This window comes from Haematobia irritans, chromosome 5, assembly GCF_050003625.1.
Source record: "Haematobia irritans isolate KBUSLIRL chromosome 5, ASM5000362v1, whole genome shotgun sequence".
Lineage (NCBI taxonomy): Eukaryota > Metazoa > Arthropoda > Insecta > Diptera > Muscidae > Haematobia > Haematobia irritans.
In genome coordinates this window covers 9404288-9426517 of record NC_134401.1, presented here as the reverse complement: position 1 = coordinate 9426517, position 22230 = coordinate 9404288, and the positions used below count along the sequence as shown (strand labels likewise).

Below are 22230 nucleotides of genomic sequence, written 5' to 3'. Positions count from 1 at the left end.
TAGTCTTCACCATTTATTTGTGCGTTTAGCAGTATAGTAGATGTGGACTGTAGGAATATCGACAGAGAAACCAGCCCGTCAATTTTAAGCCGTTTTTAATAAATAAAAGGAGAAATGACTCAATAAGTTTGAAAGCTATAGCTAATATTGGTTTATAAATTATATCAATTTTAATTAAACGAATTTGGCATCAGGCTTTGAGTTGCTACACCATCGACATTAGGAAAGGCTACTGTAGGCTATATACTATATTATACCCTATTTACTGTTAGGCATCTTGTACCGGAAACGCTGCATTTCAAACTATATCCACCCTGTGAATTTCCATACAATTGTGAGTTAAAAATATCTATGTGTTTGAAAAGAAACAATGTTCACATGGAAGCATTCAAAATTTATAAATCAATTACACTCTCAAAAAAATCGCTTCTGTAACATATGCCCCAAACACATTTTGCTTCAATCATATGTATTTTCAGGATTGGACCAATCAAAATATTGTTTGTATTGTTGTAACATATTATGTTTCACCTTAGGCATACATTGGTAGAAAAAATGTTAATGAAATTTTTTTTGTGTATATATATATATAAAAGGCGCCAATTGGTTCCTTCCATTCTTTTACTTGCAGCATACTCTCTTGGTCTGTCTTTCTAAACACATTTATGTTTATAGGCTATTTCCAAATTAATATATGTTTGCATCCAAGCATATTATATTTACAAACATTTTATGTCCCAAACATAATATGTTCTAACATATTAACATATATGTCCCAAAAATGTTATGCTAGTTTATGAACATTATATGCTTGCACTTATAAATATTGTGTTAAAAAATTTGAGTATCAAACATATAATTTTTACACCCAAACTTATGAAAAACAGTCTTTTTCGTCCGTGTACAAAATATTTGGAACACATTTATCCATTTGTTTAAACTTATTATAATTAAGGAATCGAAATTTCTTAAATGTAATATGGATTTAAAAAATGTTTTTTTTAGAAATAACATTCAAATATCTAATATATTTGGAATTTTTAGCGAGAGAGAGGAAGAGCGTATATAAGACGAAACTATTTTTGTAAGGGAGAGAGAAAGAAAGCAATATCACATCAAGAGAATGAAATTGAAGTTGAGCACAAATATGTGTGTGTTTGAAGAGGATCGAAAGAAGTGAACAAAAAAGAGAGAACAGTACGCGAAATTAATTTCGGTTTCTAGAGAGGCCTTCATTTGAAGTATTTGCTTTATATCTACAAATGCTTCAGTTTTTGTTTCCTTGTAATATAAAAACAATAAATTACTTACACTGTTTTAGATTTTCTAAAAGATTAGATTTTATAACTTTTTTTTTGAATTTTTGTTTATATTTTCTCCTAATTGATTTAAATTATGTTCAAACTTTTGTGTGACTGGAATATATTGACAAAACTAGCCATTCTCAATTATTCGTGTCAAGTTTAAAATAATTTCAGCCAATCATAAACTGTTTATCGCTTTATAATCACTGAAGTGAGCCAAACCATGGGGCCATAATTATCACATAATCAATAAACAAAAGTCAAACAACATATTTAAAATGACTTGGCAATTTTTTTTTATCAAATTTAATTTTCAAACAAAATCCAATTTAAGCGGATTATACACACAAAGAAAAAATACTAAAGAAATTGTAGACAAACGAAATTCCCGTTTGTTGTAAAATAAAATTGAGCGTCAAAACAAAACTCTGCTTTCAGTGTAAGAACCCTGAAGAAACATATAGATTATGCTGGCAGTTAGAAATTGCAACCACCCCTTTAAAAATAAAAATATATAAAAGAAACTGTAAAGGTGCGTAATATTGTCCTGTTTAATAATTTTCACATTTCTTAATATATTTAAAATAACGGAACAGGTAGTCATGAAAATTTTCTGCGCTAAATGCAAAATAAATTCCATACGAAATGATAATTTACATTTCTATTCATTTATATTCCCAATTCTTGCATAAACCATGATGAACTATCAATGCAAGATAAGTTTTATGCTGAAGAAGAAACTGGTCATCCTTTTTTATTGAATGCCATTTTTGCTAGGGTCATTAACCAGTCCAAAGATTTTTCTACCCCTATCTCCATGGAAAGAAGGTGCCATAGATGTAGGTGTAGATCTTGTTGTTAAACAAAAATCTTTCCCAAAAGAGAGTTTTTGCGGAATTTTAAATAGCAAAAAAAAAAATGATTTGTAAACTTGCAAAAATTTAACAAAACCAACAAACTCGTATAAACTTCCAAAATTATACCGGAACTGAATACTAAGTGGAGGCTATTGACGTTTGTTGATGATGATGATGATGCTGATGATGTGTGGTAGTGCCATACTGTGCCCTGTTATATTGAAAAATAATGTGGTCCGCTGTTATGTGGTTTGATTTGGTGATAGGGAAACTTCTTGACTTGATATTTGTGGTTATTCGATGCCATAATCGATTTTTAAACACATGGTATGTTTGCTTTGCTTTAAGGTAATTTTGTTTGTTCATACTTTAATTATGTTTGCCACTTTGTTATTAGCGGCTCATAAAAATATCATTAATTAAATAATAGATATCAGTGCACAGTGGTTGGCGTAGTGACTTAAGAGCACGGTTAACACTCGTCCCAAAAATAATGTACCAAAATTTTAGAAAAATTTTACCACAAAACTACCAATTTAAAAAAAAATCACAAATAAATATTTCTATAAAAAATTTTGAAAAAATTGTATTTCTATTGAAAATTTTTTCAAAATTTTATTTCTATAGAAAATTTTGTCAAAATTTTATTTCTATAGAAAATTTTCTCAAAATGTTATTTCCATAGAAAATTTTCTCAAAATTTTATTTCCATGGAAAATTTTGTGCAAATTTTATTTATATAGAAAATTTTGTCAAAATTGTATTTCTATAGAAAATTTTGTCAAAATTTTATACTCAAAATTTTATTTCTATAGAAAATTTACTCATAATTTTATTTATCTATAGAAAATTTGGCACAATTTTATTTCTATAAAAAATTTACTCATAATTTCATTTCTCCATAGAAAATTTTGTCAAAATTTTATTTCTATAGAAAATTTTCTCAAAATTTTATTTCCATAGAAAATTTTGTCCAAATTTTATTTATATAGAAAATTTTGTCAAAACTGTATTCCTATAGAAAATTTTTTCAAAATTTTATTTCTATAGCAAATTTACTCAAAATTATATTACTATAAAAAATTTTGTCAAAATTTTATTTCTATAGCAAATTTACTCAAAATTGTATTTCTCAATAGAAAATTTTGTCAAAATTTTATTTCTATAGAAAATTTTGTCCAAATTTTATTTATATAGAAAATTTTCTCAAAATTGTATTTCTATAGAAAATTTTGTCAAAATTTTATTTCTATAGCAAATTTACTCAAAATTATATTACCATAAAAAAATTTGTCAAAATTTTATTTCTATAGGAAGTTTTGTCAAAATTTTATTTCTATAGGAAGTTTTGTCAAAATTTTATTTCTATAGAAAATTTTGTCAAAATTTAATTTCTATTGAAAATTTTGTCAAAATTTTATATCTATAGGAAATTTTGTCAAAATTTTATTTCAATAGAAAATCTTGTCAAAATTTTATTTCTATTGAAAATTTTGTCAAAATTTTATTTCTATAGGAAATTTTGTCAAAATTTTATTTCTATAGAAAATTTTGTCAAAATTTTATTTCTATAGAAAATTTTGTCAAAATTTTATTTCTATACAAAATTTGATCAAAATTTTATTTCTATAGAAAATTTTGTCAACATTTTTGTATATATAAACATTTTTATAAAAAATTGTAGATATAGAAATTTTGTCAAAATTTTATTTATATAGAAAATTTTGTCAAAATTTTATTTCTATAGAAAATTTTGTCAAAATTTTATTTCTGTAGAAAATTTTGTCAAAATTTTATTTCTATAGAAAATTTTGTCAAAATTTTATTTCTATAGAAAATTTTGTCAAAATTTTGTTTCTATAGAAAATTTGGTCAAAATTTTATTTCTATACAAAATTTGATCAAAATTTTATTTCTATAAAAATCTTTGTGAAAATTTTATTTCTATAGAAAATTTTGTCAACATTTTTGTATATATAAACATTTTTATAAAAAATTGTAGATATAGAAATTTTGTCAAAATTTTATTTATATAGAAAATTGTGTCAAAATTTTATTTCTATAGCAAATGTAATCAAAATTTTATTTCTATAGAAAATTTACTCATATTTTTATTTCTATATAGAAAATTTTGTCAAAATTGTATTTCTATAGAAAATTTTGTCCAAGTTTTATTTCTATAGAAAATGTTGCCAACATTTTATTTCTATAGAAACTTTTGTCAAAATTTTATTTGTGCAGAAAATTTTTTCAAAATTTTATTTTTATAGGAAATTTTGTCAAAATTTTATTTCTATAGAAAATTTTTTCAAAATTCTATTCCTATCGAAAATTTTGTCAAAATTTTATTTCTATACAAAATTTTCTCAAAATTTTATCTCAACATTTTAACCCTTGTGTATGTGATAACACCGGATGCGATACCAGCGTGATAAGGTCCCGTGGGACCTATAATAAAAAACGAATGGTAGAGAGGTTATCCCTACGATATTTTTCGATTTTTTACTATGGGTGGAGTCTTCTATGACTCACAAATTGCATCTATAGATATTCGTTAGTAAATTTAGAGTTTTTTTTTTTAATTTTTAATAGAATACAGATAATGTTTAAATTTTTTATTAGTATTCTAGAGGCCCTGATGTTTGTCAAAGGCGTGGTACCTATAAGTATCCTTATACGTACCAAGCAACAATATATTGTTTTAGAAGTTGAATGTTCTGAACAAACTGGATTTTTGAAGGAAAAACAAAACGATTTTTTGTAGTGACGTTCGTTTTGTTCGCAGTATTATGTGCAGTGGTTGCTTCAAACTTGGTCAAAATTGAGGAACATTTTGCCAAATTCCAGGAGCCTATGGGTCTGGAATATGTATAGAAATATAAAAACTTAGATCGACCATGATTTCTATGAAGTTCAAATAACTTTTTTTCCACTTGTAGTTTCGCTATAGTGGATATATCCTCGGAACACATAAAATTATGTACTATGAAGCAATGAAACCAATGGAAACTTCAAAAATGACAAGTTCTTCTAAATAACGGAATTTTCTGAAAGGATGTTATTGTTATTAATTGTTCCAAATATAAAAATCGCATTATCTTTATGCAACTTTTTAAACTGCGCTAAAACCACTGATGCAATTAGTGGTAGGTCCCAATGGACCTCATCACGCAGAATCGCACTAAACTTTTTAAAATACCTATAAAAATCGATTTAATGATTCAATCACATAAAAATTTACAGTTTTCAACTTAAAACCCTTTTATACAAGAAGTCATAAGCCATCACGCTGCAAATCATGCAAAAGATAAAGTTATGTAGCAATAAAAATCAAAAAAGTCCAGCGGGATCACATCACGCACAGAAGGGTTAATTCTATAGAAAATTTTGTTAAAATTTTATATTTATAGAACATTTTCTTAAAATTTTATTTCTCTGTAGAAATATTTGTAAAAATTTTATTTCTATAGAAAATTTTGTGAAAAATTTATTTCTATAGGGATTTGATTTAAACACTGTGCTAAGCCCTCTGTGCAATACTGACACAACTGATCTGAAGGTTCTTGTTAATGACGAAAATCACAAACCGTATCCAATGTTGTGTTTTTGTCGTTTGCTAAAAGGAATGTGGCAAAACTACCCATTCGTTTTTGTTTGTTTACATCTTCCAAAAAGCCTAGTAGTTTTACAACTATTACCCATAAACATCATTTAAATACTTGATTTGTTTTTTTTTTATTTAGTTTTTTCATTATCAGTTATTTTTACTTTCTTGGTTTTGGCAAAAAAATATTGGTATTTATATTCAATAAAAAAACGTTTAGTTTGTCTGTCCATTTTTTGTGGGTATGATCATCGTTACGTTGGAATGCTTGTGGTTTTTTGGCATTGTTGATTAAACAGATCAAGGTTATGTTTATTGTGTACACTTTACGTGTTTTTTTATTTTCAAACCACAAAAAGACACGGACATTAAAAACAACAAACAACAGCAACAGAAATCTGATAGCGATTATGGTAACATCTTCAGTAGCTTCATAAAAAAAAACTGGTTGTTGACTAATCATGACTAACATTATTTTTCCAGTGTGTATGAGTGTAGTGCTGTTTATGAGTAAATATTTGGGATAAGGAAATTTTCCTTTCAATGCAGATTTTATTATGGTTTTATTCTTATATAAATTAAAAACATAAAAGAAAAATTATCATAATACTGTATTATAAGATGTTTTCGCTTAATATTAAAAAAACATAGGAAAAGTTTTAATGGTTTTGCTTCTCGTGTACTTTGTTGCTTATTATAGAATACAGCGCCATCTATACGGTCATATAGCAAAGCACTCCATATATATCATATAGAGGCACAGGTAAAAATCGTCTATCTAATATTAATAATACTTCATACATTTTAGTCTACTTTCCTTACCAAATGTCTTAGGTGTTAGATAGGTTAGTTTAGATAAAAGTGATTCCCAGTTTTGATTGATACACTTAGACTCGCAAAGTCCATTGTTATACCACTTGTTACCAATGGTATCACTTAATGATTGCTTCCCTATTTATTTATATTTAACTCAATGGTAACTAACCTTATCCATATACGCCAAAAGACGATAGAAAACTTTATATTGACTGGAAAATAATACTTAGGAGTGGAAAGTAGAATTTCTGTAATTTCTCAAGTCTGAAAATAGGTGGCGCTGGTTAATATGGCATGCATCAATTTCAAAAAGAATAAGATATCAAGTTATAACATCTAAATTATAAAATCTATTTATAAAAAATGCGATATTGAAAGACAATCTATGCCTTTACTGCTTATCGTCCAAGAAATTCAATAAAGAATGTATTGCAAGAAATTGCGTAATAATTTGTTGATTGTCCTTGATTGATAAAAATTTAAGATAAAAAGAGCATTAACCCTGTATTGCTAATATTATTGACGTGAAAATTGAAAAATTCTCATTTTAATAAATATATAGAGCTTCTGAAATTATATCCATATTCCATATAAAATTGTTCGATGAAGTTGCCTCAGTCATAAAGAATAAAAGGAGAGACGGTGGGAGTAGCCGGCATGATCGTATACCTTGAATGGCTATGACCGCCGAGAATGATATTCTAGGGCCAGAAGACTATCCTGAGAAAAAAGGAATCCCACACTGAAAAAAATATTGTCGTGAGGTCAAAGATTTCATGTCTTTAAAATACGAATGCAAATTTTGCTTAGCATAGAAGACGCATTTCTTTAGTATAAAGTTTTTTTCCTTGACCAAAGGTCGATAAACTTTTCAATGAAGTCGTATTGTCCTTATAATTAAGTGATTTGATTTAAAAATGGATATCATAACGTGAAAGAAAAAATGTTTGGGCTAAGGTCAACTTGGCTTTAATAATTTAGAAAAAATCTTTAAATTTAATGAAATTGTCTTTAAATTTGTTGTCTTTTTGTAAAAAATCGTTCAAATATAGGACATGTTTTTCAACACTTTAGACGCTTTTTACGCTTTTACTCGAAACACAGCATAATTTCTACTAGAAGTAGTCGTTAACTTGTTTTTAAAGGACTTTGATAGCATATGAAGAACAAAAGCTGAAAAATCGAAAAATTAAAATTTGCTTCCTAGAAGCAAGTACACAAAACCCGATTTTAAAAGAGAATTGTGTCTTAAAAGTATCCTTACTTGTATTCTCCGCTTCTTTGGCTCGGAATCAATACCAAATTTTTTAAAGTAAAGACAAAATCTTTGGAACCGGGTATGCCTTTTTTTCAGTGCAGAACAGATATCAGAGAATAACAGTTACATCGATGGATGGATGGAAGATGGGGAAAGGACTGGATCGGATGCATACGCGTTGACCTTAAATCCTTGCCATATCACTACAAAATTTTATTTCTATAGAAAATTTTATCAAAATCTTATGTCAATAAATTTTTTTCAAAATTTTATTTCTATAGAAAATTTTGTCAAAATTTTATTTCCATAAAAAATTTTGTCAAAATTTTATATATATATAGAAAATTTTCTTAAGATTTTATATGTATTGAACATTTTCACAATATTTTATGTTTTTAGAAAATTTTCTCAGAATTTTGTTTCTATAGAAAATTTTGTCAAAATTTTATTTCTATAGAAAATTTTGTCAAAATTTTATTTCTATTGAAAATTTTGTCAAAATTGTCAAAAATTTATATATATAGAAAACATTCTTAAGAGTTTATATCAATAGAAAATTTTCACAATATTTTATTTTTTAGAAAATTTTCTCAGAATTTTGTTTCTATAGAAAATTTTGTCAAAAATTTATTTGTATAGAAAATTTTGTCACAATTTTATTTCTATAGAAAATTCTTTCAAAATTTCATTTCTATAGAAAATTCTGTCCAAATGTTATTTTTATAGAAAATTTTATAAAAATTTTATTTCTATATAAAACTTTATCAAAATATTATTTCTATAGAAAATTTTGTCAAAATTTAATTTATATAGAAAATTTTGTCAAAATTTAATTTCTTTAGGAAATTTTATCAAAATTTTATTTCTATAGAACATTTTGTCAAAATTTTATTTCTTTGGAAAACTTTGTCAAAATTTTATTCCTATAGAAAATTTTGTTAAAATTAAATTTCTTTAGACAATTTTATCAAAATTGTATTTTTTAGAAAATTTTATTTCTATAGCAATTTTCTGAAAAATTTTTTTCTATAGAAAATTTTTTAAAATTTTTATTTCTATAGAAAATTTTATCAAAATTTTATTCCTATAGAAAATTTTTTGAAATTTTTTTCTATAGAAATTTCTGTCAAAATTTTATTTCTTTGTAAAATTTTGTCAAAATTTTTTTTCTATAGAAAATTTTGTCAAAATTTTATTTCTAAAGAAAATGTTGTCAAAATTTTATTTTTATAGAAAATTTTGTCAAAATGTTATTTCTATAGAAAATTTTGTCAAAATTTTATTTCTATAGAAAATTTTGTCAAAATTTTATTTCTATAGAAAATTTTGTCAAAATTTTATTTCCATAGAAAATTTTGTCAAAATTTTATTTCTGTAGAAAATTTTGTCAAAATTTTATTTCTTTAGAAAATTTTGTCAAAATTTTATTTCTTTGGAAAATTTTGTAAAAATTTTATTTCTAAGAAAATTTTGTCAAAATTTAATTTATATAGAAAACTTTGTCAAAATTTAATTTCTTTAGAAAATTTTATCAAATATTTACGTCTATAGAAAATTTTATCAAAATCTTATGTCCATAAATTTTTTTCAAAATTTTATTTCTATAGAAAATTTTATCAAAATTTTATTTCTATAGAAAATTTTGTCAAAATGTTATTTCTATAGAAAATCCTGTCAAAATTTTATTTCTAAAGAAAATGTCAAAAATTTATTTTTATAGAGAATTTTTTCAAAATTTTATTTCTATAGAAATTTTCTGAAAATTTTATTTCTGTAGAAAATTTTATTTCTAAGAAAAATTTTTGACAATTTTATTTCTATGGAAAAAGTTATCCAAATTTTATTTCTATAGAAAATATTGTCAAAATTTGTTTTTCTATAGAAATTTTTTTCAAAATTTTAATTCTACAGGAAATTTTGTCAAAATTTTATTTCTTTGGAAAATTTTGTCCAAATTTTATTTCTTTGGAAAATTTTGTCAAAATTTTATTTCTACAGAAATTTTCTGGAAATTTTTTTTCTATAGAAAATTTTGACAAAATTTTATTTCTAAAGAAAATTTTGCCAAAACTTTATTTTTATAGAATTATTTTTTCAAAATTTTATATCTATAGAAAATTTCGTCAAAATGTTATTTCTATGGAGATTTTTATCAAAATTTTATTTCTCTAGAAAAATTCTTTTTATTCGTTATAATTTTCATAGTAAGAAAAAAGTTCATTTGACCACCTGTTTCTAGCGAAACACTTCCGGTATACTTAATGAATTTTTGATCTAAAGGATAATAATAAAATAATTAATTTTCTACAATATAAAGGCATATGAAACGGCCTTGGTTGATTGACTTATGAAGAATATAACAAAGGTGATATTTTCATTATACATTTTACAAACACGCAATTGAAAAACAAAACATTTTCAATTGAAAGACTTGTTGAATGAGTCATAAATAAATGTTATGAAATACTGCAACAAAGAAGTAAAAAAAATATTACAGATGAGATTTGTGATAATAAAAAAATTATTTTTTTATTTATAATTTTTCCAGGAATATTTTAATTTTCGAAAAAAGGAAATGTTTTTACAAATTTTTCAAAGGAAGAAGGCCGATTCATATTTTAGGTATGAGAAAAATTTATTATTACTCATATAGTTGTAGCAAAATTAATAGTTATATAATTTAACATATTTAGACTTTTTGTTTTAATGCCTAAATAATGATTTAGTCCTTTGGCAGTATTTATAAACAAATATTAAATTTTATGACCAACTATAAAAATTAAATAATTTCCAAACACAACCTTTGCATTAAAATAATGACTTATTTCATCACCTTTGAAAAATTACAAACCAGGAATAAGCTACTTAAATCCCATAACAACAAAAGCCTCTCGAGATATATGAATGACAAAGTCCAAGTTAAAATGGCGTGCTAAAAAAAAAAAAAACAAAAACAAACTACCAACTAAACAGTATGAAAACCGTCAGTCTGTTCATATAACCGTCCTTACACAGAGCTGCTCATACTTGAGTGGCCAATTGAGCAACATGTTTATTTGAACCATATATGGGCTAATATATGGATACGGTCTGTAATGACTGGAATATAGATCAGTGGGCTGTTACAACTTAACTTAAGTAATTTACTCCCTCCTGTTTTTTGTCTCCCGTCTTTAATTTAAAGCATTTTAGCAATAACCATAAACTAAACCTTTCTTTTCTCCATCTTCATAATAGGGAATTTTTCCAGAATTCCTTTCGGCGGCTGGTGCTTTCATTAAGGCAATGACAAAACATTTTAGTTCATAAGAGCATAACTGAAATTATGTCAACTTTAATTGGTTGACAACATGCTGCTTTAATATTGACCACCTTAAAGAACGGGTGAGTGACCAGCCGATATAATGAAGTACATAAAATGTTTCAATTTACTATACCCAATTTAATAGCTGAAAGACAAAACGAGGAGTTTACTTCAAACCATTAAAAAAAAAGAGAAAGCCTTTTGTGGTGGGTAGTACTTCGCTTCACTTATATTTTCTTGGGTTTGTTTGATTTTTAATGTTAAAGGGAAAGTTTTCGATTCAAATGTTTTTTCCGGTTAAATGTTGCATGGCTAGACAAAAAACAAAAGGTATGGTATGTGGGCAAACGTAAGGAAAATGATTTTTCTTGAAAATAGCTTAGTAATTATTATAGTAATTTATATCAACCCATGATATTAGATGTTGGGTCTATAAAATGTCATGTCATTAATAATGACTATGTTTGACAAAAATGGACACAAATAGGGAAAGTAGTCATCAATTATTTTACATGCGTGATTACGATGTACTTTGGTGACTTTTCTGTTTAGAAAAAAACTCTTAAAGGCCATGGAAGACAAGTACTTAGAGGCAGCATTATTTTTCGTTTTTCTCAAATGTTGAAATTAAAGCTCAATTCTGGTATTTTAAATTTTATAGTAAATTTTAGAATCAGAGAGAAGCTAATCAAGTCTACAAAAAGTGAAAAGAGTAGAGAACTATTCGAAAACCCACTTGCAAAAAAAATGTATTATTTTTTCTAAATAGCCCACTGTGCAAAAACTACTCAACATGCAAGATAGAAAACCATATAAAAGAGCTTTCTTTTACATATAAATTTTTCTCCATTTGGCCACAGTGGCCATTTTTCTCTCGAGGAGCAGCGTCTCCACTATTTTCCAGGCCATATATTGAGACACCCAAACACATTTCACAATATCCGTTTATACCGTCGGATAGAGCACTAAAAGATCTATCTTTCACATATAAATCTGGAAGCCCATCTTTTTCCATTTGGCCACAGTGGTCACTTTTCTCTCGAGAAGCAGTGCCCCCAAGCCACATATTGAGACTCCTAAACACATTTCACAATATTCGTTTTTACCATCGGATGAGTACTAAAAAATCTATTTTTCACATATAAATCTGGAATCTTTCATCATTTGGCCACAGTGGGCACATTTCTCTCTGTTTCGTATATGCAACATTACTGCGATTCGGAAGACTTCTGGCAAAAGGTTTTTCCAATTCCAATCGATAGATATCGTTTCAGTTTATCTTTTGTTAAAATTTGGTTTTTCTATCTCTTCCCGTTTGGCCAATTTATGCCAATTTCTATGGAGGATTATATCGCAAAAATTATTTTGTATTCATATAAAACTCATTTTTCACATATAGGTGGCGCTGAAATGTATTTTCCTATACGGATTTATTTTCCCTATATTAATAACACTAGTTTACAAAATTTTTGTTTTCATCTACACTTGATGAGATGTATTGATGTATTTTGATCTGCTGAATTCGAGAAAAATTTTAAAAAAGTTTTTTTATGGAACAGTTTTTGAGATATCCCGTTATTTCTAGTTTTTCGCTCTTTTTTCACTGAATTCGAAAAAAATGTTTAAAAATTTTTTATGGAACAGTTTTTGAGATATCCCGTTATTTTTTGTAACACATATTGCTCTAAGACATAAAGTATATATATTCTGGGTCGTGGTGAAATTCTGAGTCGATCTAAGCATGTCCGTCCGTCCGTCCGTCTGCTGAAATCACGCCAACTTCCGAACGAAAAAAGCTATCGACTTGAAACTTGGCACAAGTAGTTGTTATTGATGCAGATCGGATGGTATTGCAAATGGGCCATATCAGACCACTTTTACATATAGCCCCCATATAAACCGACACTCAGATTTGGCTTGCGGAGCCTCTTGGAGGAGCAAAATTAATCCGATCCGGTTGAAATTTGGTACATGGTGTTAGTATATGGTTTTTAACAAACATGCAAAAATTGGTCCAAATCGGTCCATAATTATATATAGCCCCCATACAAACCGATCCCCAAATTTGGCTTGCGGAGCCTCTAAGAGAAGCAAATTTCATTCGATCCGCCTGAAATTTAGTACATGGTGTTAGTATATGGTCTTTAACAAACATGCAAAAATTGGTCCAAATCGGTCCATAATTATATATAGCCCCCATATAAACCGATCCCCAAATTTGGCTTGCGGAGCCTCTAAGAGAAGCAAATTTCATCCGATACGGCTGAAATTTGGTACATGGTGTTAGTATATGGTGTCTAACAATCATGCAAACTTTGGTTCACATCGGTCCATAATTATATATAGCCCTCATGTAAACCGATCCCCATATTTGAGCTCCGGAGCCTCATGGATGAGCAAAATTCATCGGTTGAAATTTGGTACGTGGTGTTAGTATATAGTCTCTGACAACCATGCAGGAATTGGTCCATATCGGTCCATAATTATATGTAGTCCCCATATAAACCGATCCCCAGATTTGATCACCGGATCCCCTGGGAAGAGCAAAATTCACCCGATCCGGTTGAAATTTGGTACGTGCTGTTACTATATGGTCTCTAACAACCGTTCAAAAATTAGTCCATACCGGTCTTAATTATATATAACCACCATTTGAACCGATCCCCAGATTTGACCTCTGGAGCTATTGGGGGAGCAAAATTCATCCGACCCGCTTGAAATTTGGTACTTGGTGAAATTTGGTGCATTGCGCCAATATATGGCCGCTAACAACCATGCCAAAGTTGGTCCATATCGGTCTATAGTTATATAAAGCCGATCCCCAAAAATAATCTAACAAAATTTTATGTCTATAGAAAATTTTGTCAAAATTGTCAAATTTTATTGCTATAAAAAATTTTGTCAAAATTTTATTTTTATAAAAAATTTTGTCAAAATTTTATTACTATACAAAATTTTTTCAAAATTGTATTACTATAGAAAATTTTGTCAAAATTTTATTACTATTGAAAATTTTGTCAAAATTTTATTACTATAGAAAATTTTGTCAAGATTTTATTTCTATAGAAAATGTTGTCAAAATTTTATTTCTATAGAAAATTTTGTCAAATTTTCTTGCTATAGAATATTTTGTCAAAATTTTATTTCTATCAAAAATTTTGTCAAACTGAATTATTTACGTATTTAATAGGCCTTTTTTTTTTAATATATACACCGTATGAACTAACTTACAATTGAGAACTATCACCGTGTTTTACCGAAGTTTTAAGATGCCTTGTCATCGGCAAGTGTTACCGCAACCCAAGTAATTCGATTGTGGATGATAGTCTTTAGTACATGTAATCTATGTAATCCATGGTGGAGGGTACATAAGATTCGGCCTTGCCGAACTTACGGCCGTATATACTTGTTTTTTTCATACTTTTTTTTTTTTTTTTTTAATTTTGCCTCGTGTATCTTTTATAGACTAAACCTTAGAATAATCGTTTCAAGAGTTTATATTTAAAATATAGCCATATTGAATGAGGCAATGATAATATTAATTTTATGTTTAGAAATAACAAATAACTATGTTTAAAATCAAAAGTTTTAAAAAACAAACTGATCTAAATAAACTGAATTTTGTAAGGGGTTAACTTTGTGATTATCTAAATTCATATGGTGTTTGGGTGTGTGGAAAGTTATGAACTATCAAAAGGAAGTCCCATTTGTTTATTCAAGAAACATATTTACGATAGTTATATGTAACCAGCAATTGTGCACACAATAGTAAAGCTCATATGTTTTTAAAGAGAATATAAATATAGAGTAGATTATGTTATCAGTTACCCTATATCAATTCATTTTACTTAAATTGGAAGAATCCGAGTATGTTAAAGGGATCTTTGGAAATTTTCAATCTCTCTTAAAAAAAATGTAAGGGAAAATAAATCCGTATATGAAAATTCGTTTCAGCGCCACCTATATGTGAAAAAATGAGTTATATACGAATACAATTTTTTTTTTTGCGATATAATCATCCGTAGAAATTGGCATAAATTGGCCAAACGGGAAGAGATAGAAAAGCCAAATTTTAACCAAAGATAAACTGAAACGATAGCTTTCGATTGGAATGAAAACCTTTTGCCAGAAATCTTCCGAATCGGAGTAATGTTGCATATACGAAACAGAGAGAAAAGTGACCACTGTGGCCAAATGGAAAAAGATGGGGTTCCAGATTTATATGTGAAAGATAGATCTTTTAGTGCTCTATCCGATGGTAAAAACGGATACAGCAAAATGTGTTTGGGAGTCTCAATATATGGCTTGGAAAAAAGTGGACGCACTTCACCTCAAGAGAAAAGTGACCACTGTGGCCAAATGGAAAAAGATGGGGTTCCAGATTTATATGTGAAAGATAGATCTTTTAGTGCTCTATCCGATGGTAAAAACGGACACAGCTAAATGTGTTTGGGAGTCTCAATATATGGCTTGGAAAAAAGTGGACGCACTGCTCCTGGAGAGAAAAGTGACCACTGTGGCCAAATGGAAAAAGATGGGGTTCCAGATTTATATGTGAAAGATAGATATTTTAGTGCTCTATCCGATGGTAAAAACGGATATTGCGAAATGTGTTTGGGAGTCTCAATATATGGCTTGGAAAAAAGTGGACGCACTTCACCTCAAGAGAAAAGTGACCACTGTGGCCAAATGGAAAAAGATGGGGTTCCAGATTTATATGTGAAAGATAGATATTTTAGTGCTCTATCCGATGGTAAAAACGGATACAGCAAAATGTGTTTGGGAGTCTCAATATATGGCTTGGAAAAAAGTGGACGCACTTCACCTCAAGAGAAAAGTGACCACTGTGGCCAAATGGAAAAAGATGGGGTTACAGATTTATATGTGAAAGATAGATATTTTAGTGCTCTATCCGATGGTAAAAACGGATACAGCTAAATGTGTTTGGGAGTCTCAATATATGGCTTGGAAAAAAGTGGACGCACTTCACCTCAAGAGAAAAGTGACCACTGTGGCCAAATGGAAAAAGATGGGGTTCCAGATTTATATGTGAAAGATAGATATTTTAGTGCTCTATCCGATGGTAAAAACGGATATTGCGAAATGTGTTTGGGAGTCTCAATATATGGCTTGGAAAAAAGTGGACGCACTTCACCTCAAGAGAAAAGTGACCACTGTGGCCAAATGGAAAAAGATGGTAAAAACGGATATTGCGAAATGTGTTTGGGAGTCTCAATATATGGCTTGGAAAAAAGTGGACGCACTTCACCTCAAGAGAAAAATGACCACTGTGGCCAAATGGAAAAAGATGGGGTTCCAGATTTATATGTGAAAGATAGATCTTTTAGTGCTCTATCCGATGGTAAAAACGGATACAGCTAAATGTGTTTGGGAGTCTCAATATATGGCTTGGAAAAAAGTGGACGCACTTCACCTCAAGAGAAAAGTGACCACTGTGGCCAAATGGAAAAAGATGGGGTTCCAGATTTATATGAGAAAGATAGATATTTTAGTGCTCTATCCGATAGTAAAAACGGATATTGTGAAATGTGTTTGAGAGCCTCAATATATGGGTTGGAAAAAAATGGGGGCACTGCTCGTAGAGAAAAATAGAAAAGATTCACAGAAATATCATTAACATATTTTAAATTGAAAACACAATCATATAAAAAATTAACTTTTTAATAAAATTCAAACATATTGTAAACAAAATGAGTGAATGTTTTTTAACACTTTAATTCAATAAACAAAATTTTTCTCGGAAACAAACCTACATACACTCAAAAAAAGATTACTTGGATCCAAAGATTTTGACCTTCCCTTAAGTATTTTGGTTTGATTCCGAGCCAAATATGCGGTTTCTTTAAAATAAAGAAATCTCATTTATCAAATTTTTCATTATCTTTTCGCGGTTTGTTAATAAAAGTACTCACGTTATTTTAAGTACTCACGTACTTAAAATAAGTCTTAGCCTATATTTGAAGCGTTTTTACCTTAAACCTAAAGTTTCAATATTTCAGTTAATTTAAGGACAATATATTCAAATAAAAAAATCGTTTCTTTACATTAAGGAAAATTTGCATTAGTTCAAAGACATGCCACTTTAACGGAGGTACGCAAATTTACAAAATTTGTGTCCTAAATTTAATGAAAAAATTTTTGAAGCAAATATTATAAACTTTTAATTAAAATTTCATTATTTTAAAGAAATTTGTCCTTAATATTTTGTAAATTTCGTATCCTAAAATTTAGGTTGCGTAACCTTTAATATCACGTAAATATTTTTTTCAGTGTACTACACATTTTTTAATAAAACTTTGACGTAAATCTAAAGGAAAGTCAAACTATAATTAAAATCGCAAATTTATGAAAAATTTAAACTTTTGTAACATTATAAGAATATTAATTCATCTAACCGACAATTAATTATAAATAAATTAAAATTGGAACAAAAAACAAATAATTTCCTCAATTAAAAACTGAAAACTTAACGTATCTGCCACGTAAAGCGAGGTCTAGAATGTTTCGACCAAAATCAGTAAAATTTTTAATTCAAATAGAATATTAATTAACAAGTTCCGAAGAAATCAAGTAATTCAAATAATTTGTGTTTTTATACCTTTCGCCATTGCTTCGTTATTCCGGTTTTAACACATCGAAATATTGGTTTCAGACCCTATAAAGTCTATATATTCTAGGTCGTCGTGAAATGTGCGGTCGATCTACCTATCTCCGTATGGTGAAATCACACTAACTTCTGAACAAAACAAGTTATCGACTTGAAACTTGGCGTAAGTAGTTGTTATTCATGTAGGCCGGATGGTATTGCAAATGGGCCATATCTGACCACATTTGGGTATAGCCCTTATATAAACCGATCCCCAGATTTGATTTCCGCAGCCTTGTGAAACACCAAATTTCAGATACGGTTAAAATTTAGTACGTGAAATTAGTGTGTGGTCCCCAACCATCATGAACAAATTAGTCCATATCAGTATCATATCATAATTATATATTAGCCCCCATATAAACCGTTATTCAAAGCCATATATTGAGACTCCCAAACACATTTCGCAATATCCGTTTTTACCATCGGATAGAACACTAAAAGATCTATCTTTCACATATAAATCTGGAACCCCATCTTTTTCCATTTGGCCACAGTGGTCACTTTTCTCTTGAGGCGAAGTGCGTCCACTTTTTTCCAAGCCATATATTGAGACTCCCAAACACATTTAGCTGTATCCGTTTTTACCATCGGATAGAACACTAAAAGATCTATCTTTCACATATAAATATGGAACCCCATCTTTTTCCATTTGGCCACAGTGGTCACTTTTCTCTCCAGGAGCAGTGCGTCCACTTTTTTCCAAGCCATATATTGAGACTCCTAAACACATTTAGCAGTATCCGTTTTTACCATCGGATAGAGCACTAAAAGATCTATCTTTCACATATAAATCTGGAACCCCATCTTTTTCCATTTGGCCACAGTGGTCACTTTTCTCTTGAGGTGAAGTGCTTCCACTTTTTTCCAAGCCATATATTGAGACTCCCAAACACATTTTGCTGTATCCGTTTTTACCATCGGATAGAGCACTAAAAGATCTATCTTTCACATATAAATCTGGAACCCCATCTTTTTCCATTTGGCCACAGTGGTCACTTTTCTCTTGAGGCGAAGTGCGTCCACTTTTTTCCAAGCCATATATTGAGACTCCCAAACACATTTAGCTGTATCCGTTTTTACCATCGGATAGAACACTAAAAGATCTATCTTTCACATATAAATATGGAACCCCATCTTTTTCCATTTGGCCACAGTGGTCACTTTTCTCTCCAGGAGCAGTGCGTCCACTTTTTTCCAAGCCATATATTGAGACTCCCAAACACATTTTGCTGTATCCGTTTTTACCATCGGATAGAGCACTAAAAGATCTATCTTTCACATATAAATCTGGAACCCCATCTTTTTCCATTTGGCCACAGTGGTCACTTTTCTCTTGAGGTGAAGTGCTTCCACTTTTTTCCAAGCCATATATTGAGACTCCCAAACACATTTTGCTGTATCCGTTTTTACCATCGGATAGAGCACTAAAAGATCTATCTTTCACATATAAATCTGGAACCCCATCTTTTTCCATTTGGCCACAGTGGTCACTTTTCTCTTGAGGTGAAGTGCGTCCACTTTTTTCCAAGCCATATATTGAGACTCCCAAACACATTTTGCTGTATCCGTTTTTACCATCGGATAGAGCACTAAAAGATCTATCTTTCACATATAAATCTGGAACCCCATCTTTTTCCATTTGGCCACAGTGGTCACTTTTCTCTTGAGGTGAAGTGCGTCCACTTTTTTCCAAGCCATATATTGAGACTCCCAAACACATTTTGCTATATCCGTTTTTACCATCGGATAGAGCACTAAAAGATCTATCTTTCACATATAAATCTGGAACCCCATCTTTTTCCATTTGGCCACAGTGGTTACTTTTCTCTTGAGGTGAAGTGCGTCCACTTTTTTCCAAGCCATATATTGAGACTCCCAAACACATTTTGCTATATCCGTTTTTACCATCGGATAGAGCACTAAAAGATCTATCTTTCACATATAAATCTGGAACCCCATCTTTTTCCATTTGGCCACAGTGGTCACTTTTCTCTTGAGGTGAAGTGCGTCCACTTTTTTCCAAGCCATATATTGAGACTCCCAAACACATTTTGCTGTATCCGTTTTTACCATCGGATAGAGCACTAAAAGATCTATCTTTCACATATAAATCTGGAACCCCATCTTTTTCCATTTGGCCACAGTGGTCACTTTTCTCTCTGTTTCGTATATGCAACATTACTCCGATTCGGAAGATTTCTGGCAAAAGGTTTTCATTCCAATCGAAAGCTATCGTTTCAGTTTATCTTTGGTTAAAATTTGGCTTTTCTATCTCTTCCCGTTTGGCCAATTTATGCCAATTTCTACGGATGATTATATCGCAAAAAAAAAATTGTATTCGTATATAACTCATTTTTTCACATATAGGTGGCGCTGAAACGAATTTTCATATACGGATTTATTTTCCCTTACATTAAAAAAAATATAATGTGTTTTAACCCATTCCTTGACCAAAGAGGGCTTTTTATAATTTCATTATGAATAGAGACTTTACTAACTTTAAAACAAACAAAACTCATAATATGTTTTATATTTTTGATTTCTTAATACGATATTTTTCAAATTTTCGCTATTGAAAAAATAGTTGAGTATAACAATTTCCAATTCGAACTAAAAATAATCAAATTATAATTTTTATCTAATTTTTATATCACGTTTTCAAAAACGTTACTAAATGTCATTAGCTAACATCACGTTTCATATAAATAAATTCTAAGAATTAACATTTCTAATTTTCATTAGCAAGCAATTAAAAATCTTAATAATTTTTTTTTTGTAATTAAAAAAAAAATAACAAATTGTTATTGCATGGTTATCACATGTGAATATTCGCAATATTTATAGACAAAACCTCAATATTTTTTAATTTCAATTGCTTTAGAACGAGCTTTAATATACCTGAGATTAATAGAATGATAATTAATATGGTACAATGTGTTGTATGATTTATATAAATAAAATAATCATTAAAATTATGGGAATTAAAAACGCTCATACGTCACCAAGTATTTGGAAATTAAAAATAAATATGAATTAATAAAGAAGAAGAAATAAGTTTGAAACCTCCATAACCTTTAAGTCATTTGAGGATGTAATAAATATAAAATAAAATGAAAAAAAAATTAAAAATAAATATAAATATAAAATATTTGTATAAAATGAATGGAAATATTTTAAATAATAAGGAGGAGGAAATAAATTAAATTTGATACCAAAAGGCATGTTTAATTTGAGCTAAATGATTTTTAATTTAATTACAAAAAACTTCCTTTGATTTGATAAGATTTAATTTTAGGATTTAAATTTAATTTAGGTTAAATGATTTTTAATTTAATTAAAAACAATTCGTTTGTTTTCATACACTAATAGAAAAAGTTTCGTTATATTAACGAAATGTGTCGTTAAAAGTCAGCCAACGAAACAAATTCGTTAATACAACGAAATTTTTCGTTATTATAACGAATTTTCTGTCAATCAACGTAGCGTTTCGTACTATTAACGAATATTTTCATTGTATTAATGAAAATGTTTCGTTATATCAATGAAAATTTTTCGTTGGTTGACTTTTAATGAAATTTTCTTTGTGTGTAAGATTTAATTTTGATTTAATATACTCAATTTAATGTTATCTTATTATACTTACGCTAATTTTATACTTTTTTTTATGTATTTCATTTGAAAATATAATATAAAATTCCTTTGCTTTCATAAGATTTAATTTTAACATTTAAATTTAATTTAGGTTAAATGATTTTTAATTTAATTAAAAAAATTTGTTTGTTTTCATAAGATTTAATTTTGATTTAATATACTGTTATCTTTTGTTTCTTACGCTATTTTTACATGTATTTCGTAAGTATTAATTTGAAAATATAATCTTCTTTTTTACTCTATAGGGGTACAAAAATCAATTTAAATAAGTTTCCTTCTAAATCGATATTGAGTGGCAATATTAGTTAAAAAAAATATGGGACTGTATGATTTATTTGAATGGTAAATTGCGTAAAATACTTGCTTAGTTAAAAATAAATATATACATAAATTAATGTGGACATGAAACCAGCCTCCCTTGATATCAGACAAACATAAAAATATATAAATAAATTTATGTAAATTTATTTTTTACATATTTCTGTTTTAGTCTTAGGAAATAATACAAAATAAAACAAATATTTATTTCTAGCACATGTTTAGAAATCCAACAAAACCTCAATGACCCTACCAAGAACAAAATCATAACAAAATATTCCATAAGAACAGAAATAAAACGCATATTTTGCAATCACCAAACAAACAAACAAAAAATCTAGATACTTCTAGTTTTACTATAAATACTAATTTTCGAACTGCTTTTTGTTCCTTTGTTTTGCCTCACAACCGGTGATAAACTTGAGATACTAGAGACAAACACTCGAAA

General features: G+C 28.5%; 1 protein-coding gene across 8 annotated transcripts in view; it reads right to left on the bottom strand.

Annotated features, from left to right (window-relative positions):
• The window catches only part of Nadk1b (NAD kinase 1b), a 77855-nt gene that overhangs the window by 30023 nt on the left and 25602 nt on the right, over positions 1-22230 (bottom strand). The gene's annotated exons all lie outside the window — the stretch shown is intronic.